This window comes from Octopus bimaculoides, chromosome 21, assembly GCF_046866305.1.
Source record: "Octopus bimaculoides isolate indiv1 chromosome 21, ASM4686630v1, whole genome shotgun sequence".
Taxonomy (NCBI): Eukaryota; Metazoa; Mollusca; class Cephalopoda; order Octopoda; family Octopodidae; genus Octopus; species Octopus bimaculoides.
Genome location: NC_142948.1, coordinates 7,278,120 through 7,299,986, shown reverse-complemented (window position 1 = coordinate 7,299,986; position 21,867 = coordinate 7,278,120). Strand labels below are relative to the sequence as shown.

Here is a 21,867-nt window from a genome sequence, read left to right as displayed (position 1 = left end):
GCTAATTAAAAGAAAAAAGACAAGAGAAATAAAAAAAAAACCCCTGAGAGAAGAATTAGTGAAATAATAGAAATAGTTGTTAAGAAGAAAGGAACCAGCAGCCTTTACCGAAGCAAGGAATAGCCAGGCAGCGAATGTAAGAATGTGTGAGCTTCTACAAAACAGTTGCACTGTCTCTAATAATCTTGGAGGACAGCATTTCTCTACATGTAAGCATGTGCTAACGAAACTGCATGCATATGCAAACACTCACTGCAGGCAAATACACATAGGAATACTTGTCTATATATATAAACACGCATGTGATTCCCTTTCGGTATTTCTGTATTTGCATATTGTGCATATTATGCACATGTCAGGTGCATATGCATGCATGTTTTAGAAAGATGCACATATTAAATTTGGTATGCGTGTGTGTTTATGTGAGAGACATAGTGGTAGATAAGGCAGCAATTAACGAAAAATTATAATTAAGAAAAGAAGTGGGGGAAAAAAAAAAACAAAAAAATTAATGGCCACTTTTGCCCCCTTTCAGCTTTCTGAGAGGTCGATAAAATAAATATGTGGCCTTGATGATGGGTGTAGGGAATCAATGTAGATTCCTCTAGTGTAGATGGGTAGTGGGGCCCTTATATTTGTCACAATCCAACAAGGGGGGAACCATTTGAAGTAAAAGGAATAATCGTAGAAGAAATCTTTTAGAGAAATCACACCATACTGGGTATGTGTGAGTGTGTGTGTGTGTGTGTGTGTGTGTGTGTGTGTGTGTGTGTGTGTGAACACATAGATTGATTGAGCATAAACACACACGTACTTAGAGACACTCCTCATTCGTCTTTTTATGTCTAGGGAGTAGTAGTTGTATATAAGGTCTATTGATTGAAATATTTCTAGTACCTTCTTTGGATTCCTTATGCTTCTCGTCATAGCTCTAGCTCATGTTGTTGTGGTCGGTGTTGTTTCTATATTATCCATCCCACATTTTAGAACAAAATGCAGGCAACGACTTTCACCGTGGGAAAGTGAAAATTTAACTCTTGTCAGCAATTTTTTTCACACACATGCACACATACATATCTACACAGGCAGGGATGGACAGACACACATACACATGCATACACGCACAGGCAGGAACAGGCAGACACAGACACACACACACACACACACACTCACACACAGGTGGGCATCAACACATACACACACACATACACAGGCAGGTAGCCACACACACACACACACAAACACACACACACACTCACAGAAGCAGGCATGCAAGCATACATACACACACACATACATGTAGACACACACACACATATACATATGCAGGCTCACACACAAACACGTACACACATGTACAGACACACACATACAAACACATACACAGATGCAGGCACACAAGTACACAAGCAGACACATCCACACACACATACACACACACACATTTGTTCATTTTAGTGAGAAACCTCTAAGTATTGACTTGTACAGTAGGGTTTATAGATTCTGTCCCCACCCTTCTTCCACTCCCTCCTTCATTTTTTCTTTTTTTCTTTCTGCCTGACTTTCTTACAGTCTTTAAGTCTTGGTCTGTTTTTCCTTCCTCAGCGACTGAATCAGATAAAGCCAGCTAAACTACACTTTGACAGTGTTGAAAGATAGAGCTGCCCCAACCCCCCTCTCTCTCTTTCTGATACCAGCCCATGGTACTTAGCTTACTCCTTGAGGAGCTACTATATGGTCATACGATTTGCTAGAAATAGCAGCTAAATATCCCTCAAATCATACTCTGCAGCAGTGGTTCCAACCCCCTTGTTTTTTTTTTGTCACTGATGGCATGCTTTAGTCCCTTAGCGTTTAAACTGGCCATACCAAGACAAAATATTTTAACTGATTTATATTCAGACTGACTGGATCTGGCCTCTTGTACTTACCCTATAATGCCACTAAAAATAAACAGTCACATCATCGAAATCTCAAAGTTATGAGATAATGTATGATTTAAAACAAAGTGAAAAAAATAAGCATTACATTCGACAAAATAATCTAAATGCTAAAGAGTTTAAAGCAAATGGAATTATTTTGGCACACTTTCAGCATTGTCTGGAAAAAAATACATCAAAAAAGAAAGAGATATGTGTTTAACCTATAAATAGCAGCTAAATATCCCTCAGACTCCAATCTACTGCAGTGATCTGAAACCTTTTTGCTGTGTGTGTAAATTATTTTGGCACACTTTGTACATAGATTAGAAAAATTGTATTTAAAACAAAATAGGTATTTGTATGTTTAGCCTATAAATAGCAGTTAAATGTCCTTTAGATTACATTCTTCTGCTTTGGCCCCCAAACCATTTTTGTTTTATTGATGGGGCAGTTTAAACCTTTAGCATTCAAATTACTTCAGGAAATGTGATGTTTATCTATTCACATCGTTTTGAATTAATCATGCATTTGTCTTGTACGTAGCTTCAAGATTTCAATGATGTGGGGATTCACTCTTTTACTCTTTTACTTGTTTCTGTCATTTGACTGCGGCCATGCTAGACCTGAGGACTTATATATCTTAAGTCTAGTACGTATTCTATCGGTCTCTTTTGTTGAACTGCTAAGTTATGGGGACGTATGCACGCCGCCATTTGTCAAGTGGTGATGGGGGTGGGGAGGATAAACACAGACACACACACACACACATATATATATATATATATATATATATATATATATATATATATATATATATATATATATATATATATATATATATAAGGCCTGAAATTTTGGGGGAGGGGGACAGTCGATTAGATCGACACCAGTACACAACTGGTACTTAGTTTATCAACCCCGAAAGGATGAAAGGCAAAGTCAACCTTGGTGGAATTTGAACTCAGAACGAAAAGACAGACGCAATATTGCTAAGCATTTTGCCTGGTGTGCTAACATTTCTTAATTCTTTATTGCCCACAAGGGTTAAACATAGAGGGGACAAACGAGGACAGAGAAAGGGATTAAGTCGATTACATCGACCACAGTGCGTAACTGGTACTTAATTTATCGACCCTGAAAGGATGAAAGGCAAAGTCGACCTTGGCGGAATTTGAACTCAGAATGTAACTAACTAATAAAAGGTAACAGACAGAACTATAGTTATTCTTGAACCCCAGGGAATCCCTAGTGAGCGTACCTATAATCAAAGCCTTTCCACACAGCCATACCAACGCATAAACGATTTAAAAACTTTTTATCAGATAGTTTTCCTGCTTTCTTTGATAACCAGTAAACAATTGCTGACGAGAGGTAAATTCCAATTGAATCAGACATTCTTTTAGCTTATGTCATTTAGTGAAAATCGTTGGGTTTTACCTGAATAGTCAACAATTTTCCGGTGTGGACAGCACATCAGGAAATGGGGAGAACAGGTTTTGGGAGGGGATGCTTTTTTTTATATTAAAAAAAATTTTGTTTTTACTTTCTTTTGTTCTTCACTCCTCTCTTAACTCAATCATGTGACCGTTACATAAATTTCATATATCCGTATTTGATGACATAAAAGGCACAAAGGCTCATTGGACACACCCCAGTTTTTTTCAGCACTGCATATTCAGAGAAAAAATGTTTTTAGTGCTTGTACTAAAGCATGTAATATTTAAGGTCATCCTGCAGTAGTTCTCAAAGCATTACAAAAATACCTCAGCTACAACAGAGAACATTACTGTATATAAAAAGTAAGCATTTCGTCTGCCTTTACATTCTGAGTTTAAATTCTAATGAGACTGACTTTGTCTTTCATCCTTTCGAGGTTGACGAAATAAGTACCAGTCATGCATTGGGGTTGATGTAGTTGACTAACCTCTCTCCCAAAATTTCAGGCCTCTTATTGTGTTTTTTTAACCCACTGCCATGAAAATGTTGTAATAATTTGCTTTATATAAATTTTCCTCGTAAATTTTTGATTTTTACCTCGATTTTCCCCAAGTTTATGGTACTTAACCCTTTTGATACCAGCCTGCCTAGGACTGCCCCAGGTTCCATGACCTAAACTTGCTATTTTAAGGTGATCTAAGTTATAATCTTCAATCAAAATTTTATGCTAATTTGTTCCAGACCCCAGCTTAATAATGAGAAAGTTGTTTTACTAAATACTTCATTATTTAAAAATTTAATTGAAGCAAAAGCAGCATATGTTGACAAAAATATGGTAACAAAAGGGTTAATTTACACAGAGATACTGTGTTTTGAGTTCAAATACCTTTGATCAGGAATTTTATCTTCCATCCCACCAGGGTTGAAAAATTAAGTAGCTATACTTGAGCCAATGAGTGAACCTTCATGCAGATACTTGACTTGCTAGTAATAATAGCTAAAGCTCCCTCAAATTGCACCTATTATCCCACAAAGTGACAGACACATTGGATAACATCATGCTTGCAATATGTCTGGATAAAAGGCGGCCAACTTTGTCTTTCATCCTTTTGATAAAATAAGTACCAGTTGAGCACTGGGGTCGATGTAATCGACTCCCCCCACCCCTCAAAGTTGCTGGCCTTGTGCCAGAATTTTATAAGAAAATTAAGAGAAAAGGCTGAGAAATTTATTTTAAGATATAGAAAAGTAACTTATGGAAGTCATTAACTGAAATTATCCTGATATGAATAATTCTTTGGAACTGAATTTAATCTGTGGTTTTCTGTTTGTGACCTACTGTTACCAACACGATATTGAAGTACTGGGAAGTATTTATGTGTGTGTGTGTGTATATGTATATATATACACACACACACACACACACACACACACACTAATAAGTATTCATGTGTATGCAATATGTATTAATGCATATACACAATAATGTGTGTTTATTTGTATACACTAAGAAATATTTATGTGTATATACTTGTATGTATTTGTATGTATTCAGCAAGATGTATTTATGTGTATATACTTGCATTCATTAATGTGTATACACTAATATATATATTTATGTGTATACATTAACATGTATTTATGTGTATATGCTAATATATATACTTATGTGTATAAAATAGGATGTATTTATATGTATACATTAACATGTATTTATGTGTATACACTAATATATATATATATTTATGTGTATAAAATAAGATGTATTTATGTGGAAACATTGACATGTATTTATGTGTATATATTTGCATTTATTTATGTGTATACATTAGTATGTATCTATATATCATGATTTTTTTTTTATGGGGATATAGTTTCAGCATTCCTGTAAAATATTTTTGGGTCCTAACCCTTAATTAAAAACATTTGGGATTGACAGCCAAAGAACCCCAGTATCAACTGAGTTTGGTTTCATTCAGTTTTGATAAATTCAGGATCATGTATTCTCACTAACTAGATTTTATAATATATCTGGAAATAATCGTTTTTTTTTTTTTTTTTTACTGCTTTCATGGATTCCCATGACACTCTGTCATCATCCAATTACGAATTATTATGAATATGAATTGGGAATTTGAGTCATAGTGACTCTTTCATTAGCTGATTACACAACCATGGACGCCACCCCTGTGGAGTTGCAGTTACTCTCTTGATAGAGTTTGGGGATCCTGACGATTGATCTTCTAGGATTCCTTCACCCAGCATCGATATAAAAAGAAAAAATACTACTACTACTACTACTACTACTACTACTGCTGCTGCTGCTGCTGCTGCTACTACTACTACTACTACTACTACTACTACTACTACTACTACTACTAATAATAATAATAATAATAATAATAATAATTGTTGTAGACTAATTGATTTAAGTAATCCCACTGGTAAAAATATATCTGTAAAGGAATTTGGCAAATTAGGTAAATATAAAGACCTGGAAATTGAAGTACAAAAGATGTGGCATCTTAAAGCAAAAATTGTTCCTGTTATTGTAGGTGCTGTAGGTATGATAAAAAATGTGATGTCAGAAATATCTAGACAACATCCCAGGAGAACCATGTCTCAGAGAAATCCAAAAGACTGTGCTGACAAGTACTGCCACATCTTTAGAAAAACCCTATCAACTTAAATGTTTGTGTTGTGTTACATGGAGTTATTTTGCTACTGCCCTGGCTACTTCACCTCCCCAAGCTTTCAGTTATTCTGTAACATCCTTCATTTGCCCTAGGGTGCTGGGTGTGTCTTGACAAGTGAATTCAACAAACATGCATATTAAAAGTAAATAACAACAACAACAATAATAATAATAATCCTTTCTACTATTGGCACAAGGCCTGAAATTTGTGGGGAGAGGGTAACTTGATCACATCGACCCCAGTGTTTCACTTGTACTTAATTTATTGACCTCGAAAGGATGAAAAGCAAAGTCGAACTTGGTGGAATTTGAACTTAAAGCATAAAGATGGATGAAATGCTGCTAAACATTTTGCCTGGTATGCTAATGATTCTGCCTGCTTGCCACCTTTAATAATAATAATAATAATAATAATAATAATAATAATCCTTTCTGTTATATGCACAAGGCCTGAAATTTTGGGGGTTTGGTATAGTTGATTACATTGGCCCCAGTGCTCAGTTGGTACTTATTCTGTAGACCTTGAAAGAATGGAAGCAAGTTGACTTTGGTAGAATTTGAACTTGGAACATGAAGCCAGAGAAAATAGCAAACACTTTCCATCTATGAAATTGCCTCACAAGACATTGGTTGGCCTGGAGGTACAATAGTAGAAGACACACCTGTCCAAGGTGCTGTACAGTAGGAATGAACCCAAAACCATGTGGTTTCAAAGCGAGCTTCGTAACCACCACACAGCTGTTAAAATCATTTTGTAGCATCTAAGTCTTTCAACAAGACGTTCAAACTGAATGAAATAATCACTCACTGCTGTCTCCCATGGACTTTGATATTGTTCAAATGCCACAAATGATTTATATGCAATAAATATTAATTAGTTTAGATCTAATCTCTACCATCAGCATTTAAGATGGTAATCCATTTTGCAGTACAGCCTCTGTGTCTTTTTTTAGAGCACAATTGGGGAGCTGTCTTTATGAGTTATAAGCTGATCAATAATTTCCAAGTTTGCTCTTCTTTCCTTGAGGGTTCCTCATTTTCAGGTTTTAGCTGAGGTAGCACAAGTAATTTCAAATCCATTTCGTATTTATTAATCATTGTTCTGCTACCAACGTTGAGCAAAAACCAACAACACTTGCAAACATAGGAAAAGCAGCATATTATATTTGATCATATACTAGATGTGCCCTGAGGGTGGGAAGCTGGCAGAATTGTTAGCATATCAGGTTAAATGCTTAGCAGTATTTTGGCTGTCTTTACATTCTGAGTTCAAATTCTGCTGGGTTTTACTTTGTTTTTCATCCTTTTGGGGTTGCTAAAATAAGTACCAGTTGTGTACTGGGGTTAATTTAATATCTCATTTGTGCATGCTACTACTTCTGGCACTCTGTTGGCTACGGCAATGAGGGTTCCAGTTGATCTGATTAATGGAACAACCTGATCATGAGATTAACGTGCAACTGACTGAGCACTTCACTGATATGTGTACCTTTAACGTAGTCCTCAGAGAGTTTCAATGTGATTCACAGAATGTGGACAAGGCTGGCCCTTAGAATTATAAGTACAACTCATATTTGTCAGCAGAGTGAACTGGAACAATGTGAAATAAAGTGCCAGAAATTGAACTCACGACCTTACGACTGTGAGCCTAACCATTAAGCCACATACCTTCACATGCCATGGTTACAGATGATAGCAGTAGTTTGCTAACTGAACTGGTTGGTTCTGGTCATTGACAATTTGTTGTCTGTTTAGCTGCTCAGCATCTAGTGATATTCACCATTGATTCAATAAGATTCGTTTGCTGAAATAGTTCACATCCACCATACTGTATCCCAAGATTTCAATGTGCCCTGCTTTGAGCAGTTACTTTCTGTTTAACCCATAGCTGGGATCCTGATAGGTGCTTCTACTTCGGGACAGAGCAGACCTGGAAACAATAGGAGCTAAGAGGAAGTTCAATACACTACAATCCCTGGAACTATGGAGCCAGGGCTCTGTTACTGGATGCAGTTTAAAGGCATGGCTGCATGGTAACTAGCATGCTTCCCAACCACATGGTTCTGGGTTCAGTCCCACTTTGTGGCACCTTGGACAAGTGTCTTCTGTTATAGCCTCAGGCTAACCAAAGCCTTGTGAGTGGGTTTAGTAGACAGAAACTGAAAGAAGCTCATCATATATGTGCATGTATATATGTGTGTCTATGTTTGTGTGTCTTTGTGTCTGTGTTTGTTCTCCACCATTGCTTGACAACTGGTGTTGGTGTGTTTATGTATATATCCATATACTGGATGTGCCCCGAGGGTGGCGAGCTGGCAGAATCGTTAGCATGCCAGGTTAAATGCTTAGCAGTATTTTGCCTGTCTTTACATTCTGAGTTCCAATTCTGCTGAGTTTAACTTTGTTTTTCATCCTTTTGGGTATCTTAGTGGTTTGGCAAAAGAGGCCAATAGAATAAGTATCAGGCTTAAAATATATAAAAAAAAAATGTATAGGGGTCGATTCCTTTGACTAAAAATTCTTCAAGGTGATGTCCCAGCATGGTTGCAGTCTAATGATTGAAACAAAAAAAAAAAAAAAAAAGATAAAAGATATGAAACCTAAAAACACAAAGCTCTTAAATGCTGCAACATTACATGAGTTTGCTCTGTGGCATTGTTAGTCAAGCAACTAAGACGAACAAGTGAAATATTCTCAGCTGATACATGGCCATAATATGTCAATTTATTTTTTTGTTCTAATGTTGAAAAATGTGACTATATTAATTTAACTCTGTTGATACCAGCCCACCTGAGACTGTCAGTGGTTCTATGATACAAACTTGCTATTTTAAACTGATCTCAATTATAATTGTTCATTAAAATTTCATGTTAATTTATGTTTGAAACACCAGCTTAATTAAGACAAATTTATTTTACTACATTCTTAATTATTTTCAAGCTTAATTGAAACAAAAGCAGCGCATTTCAACAAGAATACGGGAAACAAAAATTTTAAAATTTATTTCTGTGATAGTTTTGTTTCACAGTGATACAGTAAAAACAGAAACTGCACACAATAAACTATTTCTTACTTGCTTAAAAATCCTGATTTAATATTAAACTCAGATAATTAGCATCATGGAGTCTGTTTTATATTAGTTTTAAACTGATTTGTTTAACTGAGAAAGGCAATAATAATAATAATAATAATAATAATAATAATAATAATAAAAGCTCAATTATTGTGTGACCAGTTTAATACATCGACATAGAAAATGGAATGACACATCTGTTAATTAGCATCTAATAAAAATGAAGTTTGTTCATTTACCATTGCTGTTTATTTTAATTATTGCAATGTGTTTAATCTTAACATATATTGGATCTCAAATATATACCAAATATTGGATTAACCTTTTAAACACCCAGTTGTTCATACAAGTTAAATGAATAATAGTTACTATAGTAAGAGAACAAGTGCAAGATCATTGAATTAGAAAAAGCATAACTTGCAAGAATTTAGAATATATTAGATCTTGCAATTATTTTAGAGTACACTTTAAACAATGAGATATTCATAAAGGTTTGAGCATTTATTATGAAATATATTGGTTTCAAATTTTGGTACAAGGCCAGCAATTTTGAGGGAGCGAGGTAAGACAATTACATCAACCCCAGTATTCAGCTGGTACTTACTTTATTGACTCCCCAAAAAATGAAAGGCAAAGTTGACCTCAATGGAATTTGAACTCAGAATGTAAAGATGAACAAAACGCCACTAAGCATTCTGCCCAGATTTCTAATGATTCTGCCAGCTTACTGCCTCATTTGATATGAAATATATTTGAGTTTGGAAGTATTTTGAGGGTTCACTTTCACCCTTCCATGTTTAAACTGGTTGTATCCAGCCCAAATGTTCAACCTGTTTTATGCTCAAATCTGCCAGACCCTACCCTACAATGTCATTCTAAAAATAAACAATTACATCATTGAAATCACAAAGCTATGAGGTAATGCATGTTTAATTCAAAACAATGTGAATAAATATGCATTAGATTTGATAGAGTTATCTGAATGCTAAAGAGTTAAACATCCAATCAGTCATGAAAGTTCAAGCATTTAATATAAATATACTGGTTCTTGGAAGTATTTTAGGGTACCCCTTAAACACATAGCTATTCATAAAAGTTTAAGTATTTAATATAAAATGTATTTGAGCTTGGCAGTGTTTCAGAATTTTCCTGAAACAGCCTGTCATTCATAAGAGTTCAAAGTAGTACTATAGTGCTATAATAGTAATATAGCATTTAGTATTGGGGCCCTGCAAAAGTTGGGAGGACCCTGAAATATTGGGAAGACCCTGAAAATATGGGTCCCAAAAGACATGATTAAACTGGTGCTATGTATAGTAGATATTTGGAATTGAAACTATCAGTAAATGGAGGTTTTGATAAATATTTAGAGTATTACCTAGTTTTAACCTATCTCTGTCAAAGAATCAAATATTTATTGCCCAGAAATTTGGCTGGTTGCTAAACATTAACATTTTTATGTATTTCTCTTTCTTTTAGTGCTTTGTTTTTCCATTAGTTGTTCATCTTTCATTTTTCTAGCCCTTCATCTTCTAGTTCTGCTTCACAGGTTACTAGACTTTTGCAATAATTTCACAGAAAGCTTTTTTTTTTTTCTACCTACAGATAGGTAAAGGGAAATTTGTATAGAAAGTGTATTTTTCCCCAAAGATACAGTACTTTAGTGGAGTTGGACTTCAGAAGCATCAACTAGTAGTCTTGTATCTTTAGAGGCCATTCAGATATTTGTGTCTACATTTGACTCTTTGATTCCATAAACTTGTCTGCTGCAATGATAGCAGCAGCCGCAGCAACAACAGCAACAACAAAACAAACAGTGTGATATCCACTAGAATTTTGCTTGTTGTGAAACCATATGTAAACTGGTAAAAAAAAAAAAAAATATAAATCCTTTAAAAAAAGCGACTGTGTGTAAATCCATTAAAATGTGTGTGTGTGTGTGTGTGTGTGTGTGTGTGCGTGCGTGCGTGCGTGTGTGTATGTATAAAATAATAATAAACAGAAAACAGGTGTGGTATTCAATGCTTTATTAGACATAGACGTGTTTCAGCAGAATGCCGAAATAATTACATAACAGTTATAGAAACATTATGCAGTCATGCACTTCACCTCATTAGTGTCCTGCATGAGGTTGATGCCCCACATTGTACTACATTGCATACTGGAGTGGGTTATGGGACCAACTACTGAGCCCATTTGGTTGCGTGTTGCACTTTACTGTGTACCTCTTTTTATATCTTTTATGCTTGAAAGCAATTGTATTGATTCTAGTGGTGAATGCTGGACTACACACCACTACACACATACACATACTTACACATGTATCTATCTCTCTCTCTCTCTCTCTCTCTATATATATATATATATATATATATATATATGATGTTTGGCTCTAATACATTTTCTATCTACCAAATTTCTCTGACAATTATTAAATAACATGAGGTGATGGAAGGAATGGGAGGAGACCCTTGCCCAAGGTGGTAGCTGTGCAGTAGGGTCAAACCGAGAACTATGTGAGAAGTAAACTTCTTAACATGATGTCTGTGTCTCCATCAACATGGTTTACAGTGTTTTTAGATTTGTACAGCAACCATTGTTAAGTGCAGCAAAAACAATTATGGATTTTAAAAATCTGCAAGAAAAAAAATACAAACAAAGAAAACAAAAACAGAACAGAAATAATTGCAATTTTAATAAATTTCATTTATGAAAGAGAAGAAAAAAAATTATCTCATTTTTAGAAGTCTGCTTTCTTTATACATGAGAATAATGTGTGTGTGTGTGTGTATATATATATATATATATGAAATATATATATGAGAATAATGTGTGAAAAAAGATATATGTATATATATGTATTTTTTTCATATATTATTCTCAATTCTGTCTTATTTATTCGACAATATTTTAATTTTTGTTTTTTTTTTCTGACTTTTCATCTAATTTTCTGGTGTCTGTTGATTATTTTCAAAATTACTCTCCTAAAATATATTACTGTTATTATTATTATTATTATTATTATTATCATGTAAGGTGGTGAGCTGGAAGAATTGTTAGCACACTTGACAAAACGCTTGGTGGCATTTCATTCACATTATGTTCTGAGTTCAAACTCTACTGAAGTCAACACTGTCTTTCATCCTTTTGGGGTCAATAACATAAGTACCAGTCAAGTACTGGAACCCAATGTGTTCTGACTAGCCTTGTGCCTATAGCAGAACATCCTCCCAAATTTCAGGCCTTGTGCCTATAGTAGAAAGGATTATTATTATTATTATTATTATTATTGTTGTTATCTCCAATATCGGAAGCAGATAGTCAGGACATGTTGTTCAAATACAAAATGATTACATTCTGAAAATTCTTTTGTATGACCAACAAACAGAGGGGTTCCACAGTAAAGGAAGACTCCCTTTATAAGGACAAGTTGAAACATTCTCTAAAATACAGCTTAATGTAACCCCTTGGGAAAGTTATTGCCTTGATCAATCAAAGTGGTGTAAAATGTGTCATGATGCATCTAAGCAATTTGAGTTCAAGGAGCTGAACAATAAAATAACTTTATGCTACAATCAACAGACACTGTTGTCCAATCCCAGGTAAAATCAAAATCGTCATCGTCTCCATTGTGACTTCAAAAGCAAAATCCATACCTGGACTTGAATTATATTCACACAACCATTGTAAAAAGATGCAGCATCTTTTATGTTTAATCCTTTTTTAATTCTTTTTTTCAAGCACTTATGTCAAAATTGACAAGAGTGACCCATTTATTATTGCTTGGGCAATGAACTGGCAGAATTATCAGAACATTGTAATAAAAATGCTCTGTGGTCTGTTTTCTGGCTCATTGCATTGTTTGATTTCAAATTCTGCCAAGGTCAACTTTGCTTTCATCCCTTTCATCTGTGTGTGTGTATATGTGTTTCTATGACAAAATTGACTGGAGTCTACTGTCATTGTCATATATCCATGAGCCAATATGAGACCCTGTATATAGTAGCTCAGCCTGCTAGAAATAGTGACCAAATCTCCTTCAAATCATACCTAACCATTAAAGAGAAACAAAAACAAAGAAGATATTGAATAATGCAATCTGGGGTACCCAGTGCTTGAGAAAAAAACGTCTCAATGGTCACAGCAGTGAATGGTCTTTGATCATTCAAGGTTGACTCAAATGACACAGTCTATAGTTGGGTACATCAATGTCTTGTTAAGCTTGATTTATGTATTGATCAGAATTGTTAAATCATCATCATCATCATCATCATCATCATCATCATCATCATCATCACTTCTATTTATGTAAGGTACAAGTGTGGCTATGTAGTTAAGAAACTTGTTTGTCAATCATGAAGTCTCAGGTTCATTCTCACTGTAAGGCACCTTGGGCAAGTGTCTTCTATTAGTCCGGGGCCAACCAAAGCCTTGTGAGTAGATTTGGGAGACAGAAACTAAAAGAAGTCCATTGTGGATGTGTGTACATGCATGCACATCAGCACACACACATGCATACGCACACACACACACACACACACACATGATGATGATGATGATAGTTCAAAGAACAAAAGATCAAAGAAAAAAACCAAACTCCATTAGACAAATGTCTTCTGTGTGTCTAAGTGGTATTACACCTACTTTAAACCCCCTGTTATAGGTAAAATAAGGACCAGAAATATACTATTATCTTACCTTTTTATCTTTTACTTGTTTCAGCCATTGGACTGTAGCCATGCTGGGGCACTGGCTTGATGGGTTTTAGTCAAACAGATTGACCCCCAGGACTTATTTATTTCTGTCTGTCTCTGATTCTTTCTTTGTTTTATACACATACAGCCATACATGACCAGCTTCCACACAATTTCCACGTACCAAATTCACTCACATGGCATTGGTTGGCCCGAGGCTATTAGTAGAAGACATGGCCAAGGTTCTGTACTCTGGGATTGAACCTGAAACCATGTGGTTGCAAACTGAACTTCTTAACAACCTAGCCATGTTCTACATTTGTAGTCTCAACCACACAGCTGTGCCTGATTCAATGTGGTTTTTCTTTTGTTTTTGACAAAGTTCACAGAGAATTTTTTTTTTTTTTCCTAGAGATAGGTGGTTATTGATCAGCCAATATGGAAGTTAACGATCAAAAGACTTGCTCTGTGTGTAATGATGAAAGAATACCTGAAACAACAAAGTGTTCTAATCAGTCCTCCCGTGGGGGAGGGAATGGGGAGCTGAAGGTAGACATTAACATTAAATTACAACACTTGATAGACTTTCTAGGTTCATTGATTTATCGGCCAACGTGAGATGTCATAGTTTATAATGTATGATTGATCTGATGTTTTGTCCTTTGCTCGTTTGATTTTGTTGATAATTCACTAAAGTCTTTATGTAAAAGTAAGCTTGTCCACAATATCAATTATTGTGTCTGATGGTGTTTAAAATACACTATTCTTTTTTCCCTAAAATATAAAAAAAAGACCCACCCTAGGTCCGATATGTGAAGTTGGGCCTCTTGCAAGCTTTAATGTACTAAAACCGTTTTTTTTCTTCTTGAATATGCCTGCTGGTGCTGCTGCCATGTAAAAAGCACCTGCACCAGTGCCACGAAATAAACACCTATGCTGGTGCCATGTAACAAGCATCTGTACTGGTGCCACTTAAAAAGCATTTGTGCCAGTGCCATGTGAGAAACACCTGTGTTGGTGCCATCTAAAAGCACCTGTGCCTGTTTCACATAAAATGCACTTGTACCGGTGTCATAGAAAAAGCACCCAGTACCCTCTGTAAAATGGTTGGTGTTAGGAAGGGCATCCAACTGCAGAAACCATGCCAAAAACAAGCAACTGGAGCCTGGTGCAGTGTGCAACTTTGCCAGCTCTGGTCAAACTGTCCAACCTATGCCAGCATGGAAAACAGATGTTAAATGACGATGATGATGATGATGATGAGGATAATGATGATGTGCTGCTGAAATTAGGTTGCTTCTTATATGCTCATGCATCTTGTATGCTATCAAATACAGAGTGAAAATTCAGGACGGATCTGACCTGTACAAAGACCATATTCACTGCTGTTTATCATTGAGAAAGTTTCTCAGTTTAGGTAAAATGGGTTTAAAAAACACCAACAGTCATTCCAAAGCACTCCCCTGGCAGAAGCGGTGAATGCATTTCTAGCTTCTTTGCTATCATCTGCACCTTGTACAGCAAGAGAGACAACCATGAAATGACATTCAGAATATTGTTTTCTGCAATCTGACAACATGGTTTGATTTGAGACTGAAATGAAGTCACTCAGATGAGATAGAAAATATATTGTTATTAAAAAAAGACCTTTTAATTTATATTAGGAGTCTGTGTAATAACTAGCTTGCTGTATAACCTGCTTACAGTGTTTGCCTTTCTCTTTTAGTAAATACTAGCAAGCTCACTGGCAAAATATTTATAGAGTTGATTTGCTTGTTGCATGGACATGACTAATGATAATTAATCAACAAACTTGATTAACTTTCTCGAATATCTAAAATGAAACTTTAACTTCATTCCATAGTTATTTCGAAAACAAGCATAAAATATATAACCATGCAACCAAGCCCCAACCCTCCAAAAACACTGGCCTTTGGCCTAAATTTGAAACCATTGTTGTTACTGTTATCTTAATAAAATTTATTACGATATTATTATGGCTGGCACAGTTGGTAATGTACTGAGCAGTGATTAATTTTGCTGATTAACGACCAAGTTCAAATCCTGTCAGTGAGTTTCAACAATGTTTCCTTTTTTTCCCACCATTGGTCTGCAGCAGATCATCATCATCATCATCTAGCATCTGCATGGATTAGACGGTTTGACTGGAACTGGTAAGCCGGAGAGCTGCACCAGGCTCCAGTCTGATTTGGCATGGTTTCTATGGCTACATGCCCTTCACAATGCCAACCAATCCAAGAGTGTAATGGGTGCTTTTTACATGTTACCAGCATGGGTGTCATTTACATCACACTGGCAATGGCCAGGCTACAGTTGCTCCAACGTATCATCTATATGTGTGTGTGTGTGTGTGTGTGTGTGTACAATTATCATGGCTAACGAATAATTGTTACATATTATATTTACAGATAAATTCCTATATTTACATAATATCGAGGTCTCTTTCATTGTTTTGTTGTCCTACCATTACTATCAATATATATATATATATATATATATATATATATATATATATATATATATATATATGTACGATGGGCTTCTTTCAGTTTCCGTCTGCCAAATCCTCTCACATGGTTTTGGTCAGCCTGAGGCTGTAGTAGAAGACACTTGTCTGAGGTGCCACACAGTGGGACTGAACTAGGGACTATGTGGTTGGGAAGCAAGCCTCTTACCACACAGCCACTTCTTGCGTGTCCCTGCTGTCCTGAAACCAACTGTTTTTTTGTATGTCTTTTTGTTTGTCTTGTCACAAAAATGCCAGTCACTTGAATTGTGTTGTGTGTGGGAATCTTCAAACAAAGAACTGTAACATTGTTTCTTCTGTTGACTAAGACGAATCCACTTTTCTTTTCTTTTCTTTCTTGCCTGCTTTCTGTTTGTAAATCTAAGATATATATATTTTTTTAACTTGGTTCTTTCATGAGCAGGAGAAGAATAAAAAAACGAAAAGCAAATAAAAAGAGCATAATTTAGAGAAATAGTAATACAGGGATCTATTGACTGATATCTTAATGTGTGAAGTGGATTATTTTATTTCCTGCTTTAGTATTAAATAAATAATCTTGTATTGTATTTTAACTTTAACCATGTATGAACCAATATGTTAGCCTCAGCTATCTCTCTCTCTCTCTCTCTGTTAGCTATGTCTCTCTCTCTTAGGTATGTCTCTCTCTTAGCTATGTCTCTCTCTTAGCTGTGTCTCTCTCTTAGCTATGTTTCTCTCTTAGCTATGTCTCTCTCTCTCTCTCTCTCTCTCTGTTAGCTATGTCTCTCTCTGTTAGCTATGTCTCTCTCTCTTAGCTATGTCTCTCTCTTATCTGTGTCTCTCTCTTAGCTATGTTTCTCTCTTAGCTATGTCTCTCTCTCTCTCTCTCTCAGTTATGTCGCTTCCTCTCAGCTCCGTGTATCTCTCTCTCTCTCTCAGCTATGTCTCTTTCTGTCTCCCTGTTATGCCTCTCTCTCTGTATCTCTCTCTCTCTCTCTGTATCTCTCTCTCTCGCAGCTCTCCCCCTCTCTCACAGCTCTCTCTCTCCCCCATTAATGCTGTCAAATTCAATTTACTTGGTCAGTGAAATGAGAGAAGCTGTAATTTTATATTGTCTCCCGTCTCTTGCCACCAGAATCTGTTGAACAACATAGACTTAGCTTTTTTTAAAGATGCTTCTTCTTTATCATTATTAGTTGGATAATGATGAAACTTTTACAGTTATATCTATGTGTGTGTTTGTGTATACACGCACATATATATAGTGTGTATGTGTGTGTTTGTGTGTGTGTATATATATATGTGTGTATATAAGTGTGTGTATATATGTGTGTGTATATATGTGTGTATATATATATGTGTGTGTATATATATATGTGTGTGTGTATATATATATGTGTGTACATTTGTATGTTTTAGTTGACTGTTGTATGTTGCTACAAAAACATACACAAATAGGTTACAGTAATTATTGAAGGACGAAGAAAAAAAATAATGTGGAAGAGAAATGGTTTTTGCACAGAAAACCTAGACATTTAGATAATCAAAAAGACAATGCCTTTTTTTTTTAGCTTAAGCTTCACCCCCCCCCCCCTGCAGCATCCCCTTCATTAAGCAAATAAATGAATTGCACAAATTGGTAGAGGCATCATTATGTGGATAACAAGTTTGCTTTGTGACCATGCGATTTCAGATTCAGTTCTGCATGGCACCTTGAGCAAGTTTCTTTTTTCTACTGTAGTCTTGGCTCAACTAGTGCCAGTTGAATTGGCTGATGGACACTACAGAAGCCCATCATGTGCACACATGTGTGTGATGTGTGTGTGTGTACTAGGTTTCTTTCTCTGACATTTTATATAGCTCAACTCATACAAGTGAATATGTGAGAAACAAAATAGTAATTTTGAAAGACGAATTCAAGCACCTTTCAAGCATTTGGCCTCACAGAGGCAATGGCAAATGACTGAGGCCTTTCACAATATGCTGTACTTGAGAAGACCCACCAAGGCAAGTAAAATCATAGTCATGGCTGATGCTGGTGTCACGTAACTAGCACCTCTACCAGTGGCACATAAAAAACACCCAGTACACTCTCTGAGTGGTTGGTGTTGGGAAGGGCATCCAGTTGTAGAAAGCATGCCAAATCAGACTGGAGTCTTGTGCAGCCCCTCAGCTTACCAGCCTTGGTCAAACCATCCAATCCATACCAGCTTGGACAACAGACATTAAATAATGATGATAATGATGATGATGATGATGAATCTATGAAATTAGTTTTTAAACATTGGATGGCTATGGGTTCCACCAGGATAAAATGGTAAACAAAGGGGTCCATAGGTTAGAAATGGTTAAGAACTACTGTTCTAAATGCTTTCTTATAAAAACCTCACATAACTTACATAATTATCAGTTTTTTAGATAGTCATCTGCTATTGCGAACAATTCTATTTCTGTTGAACAAGTCCTGTTTCAAAATATTAACCTGTATATTATTAAATATTAATATTGACTGATATTTCTTATCTTTCCTCTTGTTATCTCGTCTAATTTAAGTAAGTAATTCATATTGTTCACATAAATGTTGTTGTTGTTCACAAGAAGGTTATATTAACGAGTGAATATTCATATTTATTTATTTATGAATATATTTTCACTTTCCAAACCTGTGTTAAATGCCTGGGATATAATCTTCCCTCGGTGCAGATATTAATTTAGTTTTTTAGTATTTAAACTGGCCATTAGCTGACCCGAATATTCTTCCTGTTTTCTGTTCAAACTGGCCAGGGCTGATCTCTTACACCTACCCTACAATGCCATTCTAAAAGTAAACATTCATCATCATCATTTAACGCCTGCCTTCCATGCTGGCATGGGTTGGATGGCTTGACAAGAGTTGGCCAGGTATGAGCCTGCATCAGAATTCTGTGTCTGTTTTGGCATAGTTTTTACAACAAAGGGGTTCATAAGTAGGAAAATGGTTGAGAACCACTGTCTTAGATAAATGAAAGGCGTAATTAATCTCTGGGAAAAGAATGCAAAGCTCAGCACAAGTTGTTATTTACAAAACCAGATATTGCCATCACTTATTACCTGGTCTAACAACTGTGTGTATAAACTTATTTAATCCTGTCTATCTACATCTCCCTGTTGTAATTGAAGTTAATAAATTGTGTTCTGTTTCTACTGACGTGGAAATATTGTCTATAAGCAACTGGTTGCAAATTTCCTTCCAGGCATTGGAATATTTTGCAGTTTCTATCCAACAGCTCTGCTTCAGTATTCTTCAATTAGTATGGACTTATTAGAAGGCCCTGTTTTTTTAATTAATTAATTTGTTTAATAATTATCAATTCTAGTTTGACTATTTTTATTTCGTTTTTCTTGCAGTTTGGTTACAAGCATCTTAATGCTGTGTAGTTCCTTACCCGTTTCAACATTTTAGTACTGTCCAAACTTGTTTCAGCAAGGAAGCAATTAAGGTTATTTTTAATGAAATGTAATAATTAGATCATTTCATTTCCATTCATTAGGCGGATTTGGGGACGGGGCAATGCAGTGGGATGAAGAAAAACAAAAGAAACATTATTTCTAACTGGAATGTTTTGTTGTGTTTCTCTTAATTTGGGTGATTGATCGTTTCTATTGTTGCTTCATTGAAATTATCAGTTGTGTTGAAAATAGAGTGATGCTGATTACAAACTTTAATTTAGTTCTTTAAAGTGCCCAATTACGAATCCAAAAATAGGAGGTTCAAGCATTGCTTAAGCCTTTTGACACCAATCCACTCAAAACTACTCTTCGTTCTTTGATTTTAAGTGCCTATTTTAAAGTTAAGCTTTCCATCAGCATTTCATGTTGAATTATGTTCCAAGCACAAGCTTAATATGGACAGTTATTTTATTGGGCATAGCTGTGTGGTAAGAAGCTTGCTTTCCAATTACATGGTTCCAGGTTCAGTTCCACTGGATGGCTTCTTGGGCAAGTGTCTCTTACTATAGCCTCAGGCTGGCCAAAGCCTTGTGAGTGGATTTGGTAGATGGAAACTGAAAGAAGCCTAAATGCCTGTCGTGTGTATGTTTGTGTGTGTATATATATATATATATATATATATATACATATATATATTTTATAAGCTTAAAGCTTATAAGCAAGCAATCACCATGTATTGACTAAAGAAAATAGTCTAACATTGGGGCATATAAGCCCTTGATGGAAAAGTGTAGGGTCTCCATCAAGGGCTTATATAAGCTTCAAGCTTATAAAATATATATATCCCATCCCTGCTTGACAAGTGGTGTCGGTGTGTTTACATCCCTGTAACCTAGCAGTTTGCCAAAAGAGACTGATAGAATAAGTACTAAGCTTAAAAAGAAAATGCGTTTTTAGTTGATTCATTTGACTTAGAATTCTTCAGGGTGGTACCCCAGCATGGCTGCAGTCCAACGACTGATACAAAGAAATGAAATTTTTTTCCAAAGTCAGTTAAAGCAAAGAGAGTGTATTTCAATAGAAATGAAAAGGTTAATTAAAAGATTTTGCATTATGCCTCTATGTGAGAGATTATGAGTCTTGCCTCTGTTCGTTAGAAGTGTCTTGAGGCAATCGTTAAGTTTATCCCTTGCCTTCGCTGTGTTACTGAGTAAGTGTTGGAAGTTCGTGGAGCTGTTTACTTTGTTGACGAGTAAAGGATTTTGTCTCTGTTGCCCTAAGACGACTAGATTTGAAGCATGCGTAAGAAAAAGTTTGATGATGTGTGATAAAGTAAGATATGTAGATGTAGACGAATGAATGTGTGTGAAGATTAGAGAGAAATTAGTTTTTGTTGGATGTGGTGTGATACTAACTTATGTGTGAAAAGTGGAACGCATCAAGAAGAAAAAAGTCAGTGGTTGTACATTATTAAACATGATAACCAGATATGTGTTTGTGTGTATGTATGTGTCTATATGCGTTTGTGTGTGTGTCGGTATGTGTTTGTGTATGTGTATATGTGTGTGTGTATGTGTGTGTATATATATGTGTATGTATGCATGTTTGTGTGTGTGTATATATATATATATGTAATGTATATGTGTGGGTATACATGTGTATATATGTGTGTATGTGTATGTATGTATATATCTGTGTGTGTGTGTAGATTTTTATGGCAGGAAATATGATTGCACTGTATTAATGGCTGTGTGATGGGGATGGTTAATGAGTGCTGGGGGGGGGGGTGAGGAAAGGAGGTGGAGGGGGAGAGGCGGTGCATAGAGGACAGCTTTGACTGAAGGAAACAGAAAAAAAGATATGAGAGGAAGAAGTAATGAGACGAGATCTGTTGGTGTTGTGCCTCAGAGATAAGGTGATATTGAAGTGAGGAGTGGTAATGAAATGGTGGATCGGCAGCAGAACCAGCTTAGCCATTCCAGCAGAGAAAAACCCTGTGAAAATGATGATGATGATCATGATGATGATGATGGTGATTCTTGGGGTCTCAGTTATATTTTTGTTTCAGTTTACTATTTCTTCAAGAAATTAGCAATTTTTTCTTTTAC

At 35.7% G+C, this 21,867-nt stretch overlaps 1 protein-coding gene across 8 annotated transcripts in view; it reads left to right on the top strand.

Annotated features, from left to right (window-relative positions):
• The window catches only part of LOC106882018 (spermatogenesis-associated serine-rich protein 2), a 132,412-nt gene that overhangs the window by 47,398 nt on the left and 63,147 nt on the right, over nucleotides 1-21,867 (top strand). The window contains exon 1 of one of the 8 annotated variants that reach the window (XM_014932568.3): nucleotides 3,593-3,721. The exons of the other annotated variants lie outside the window; for them this stretch is intronic. The gene's annotated coding sequence lies outside the window, so the exon portion shown is untranslated. Of the gene's footprint in view, nucleotides 1-3,592; nucleotides 3,722-21,867 lie in introns of those variants that run through there. 8 annotated transcript variants of the gene reach the window in all.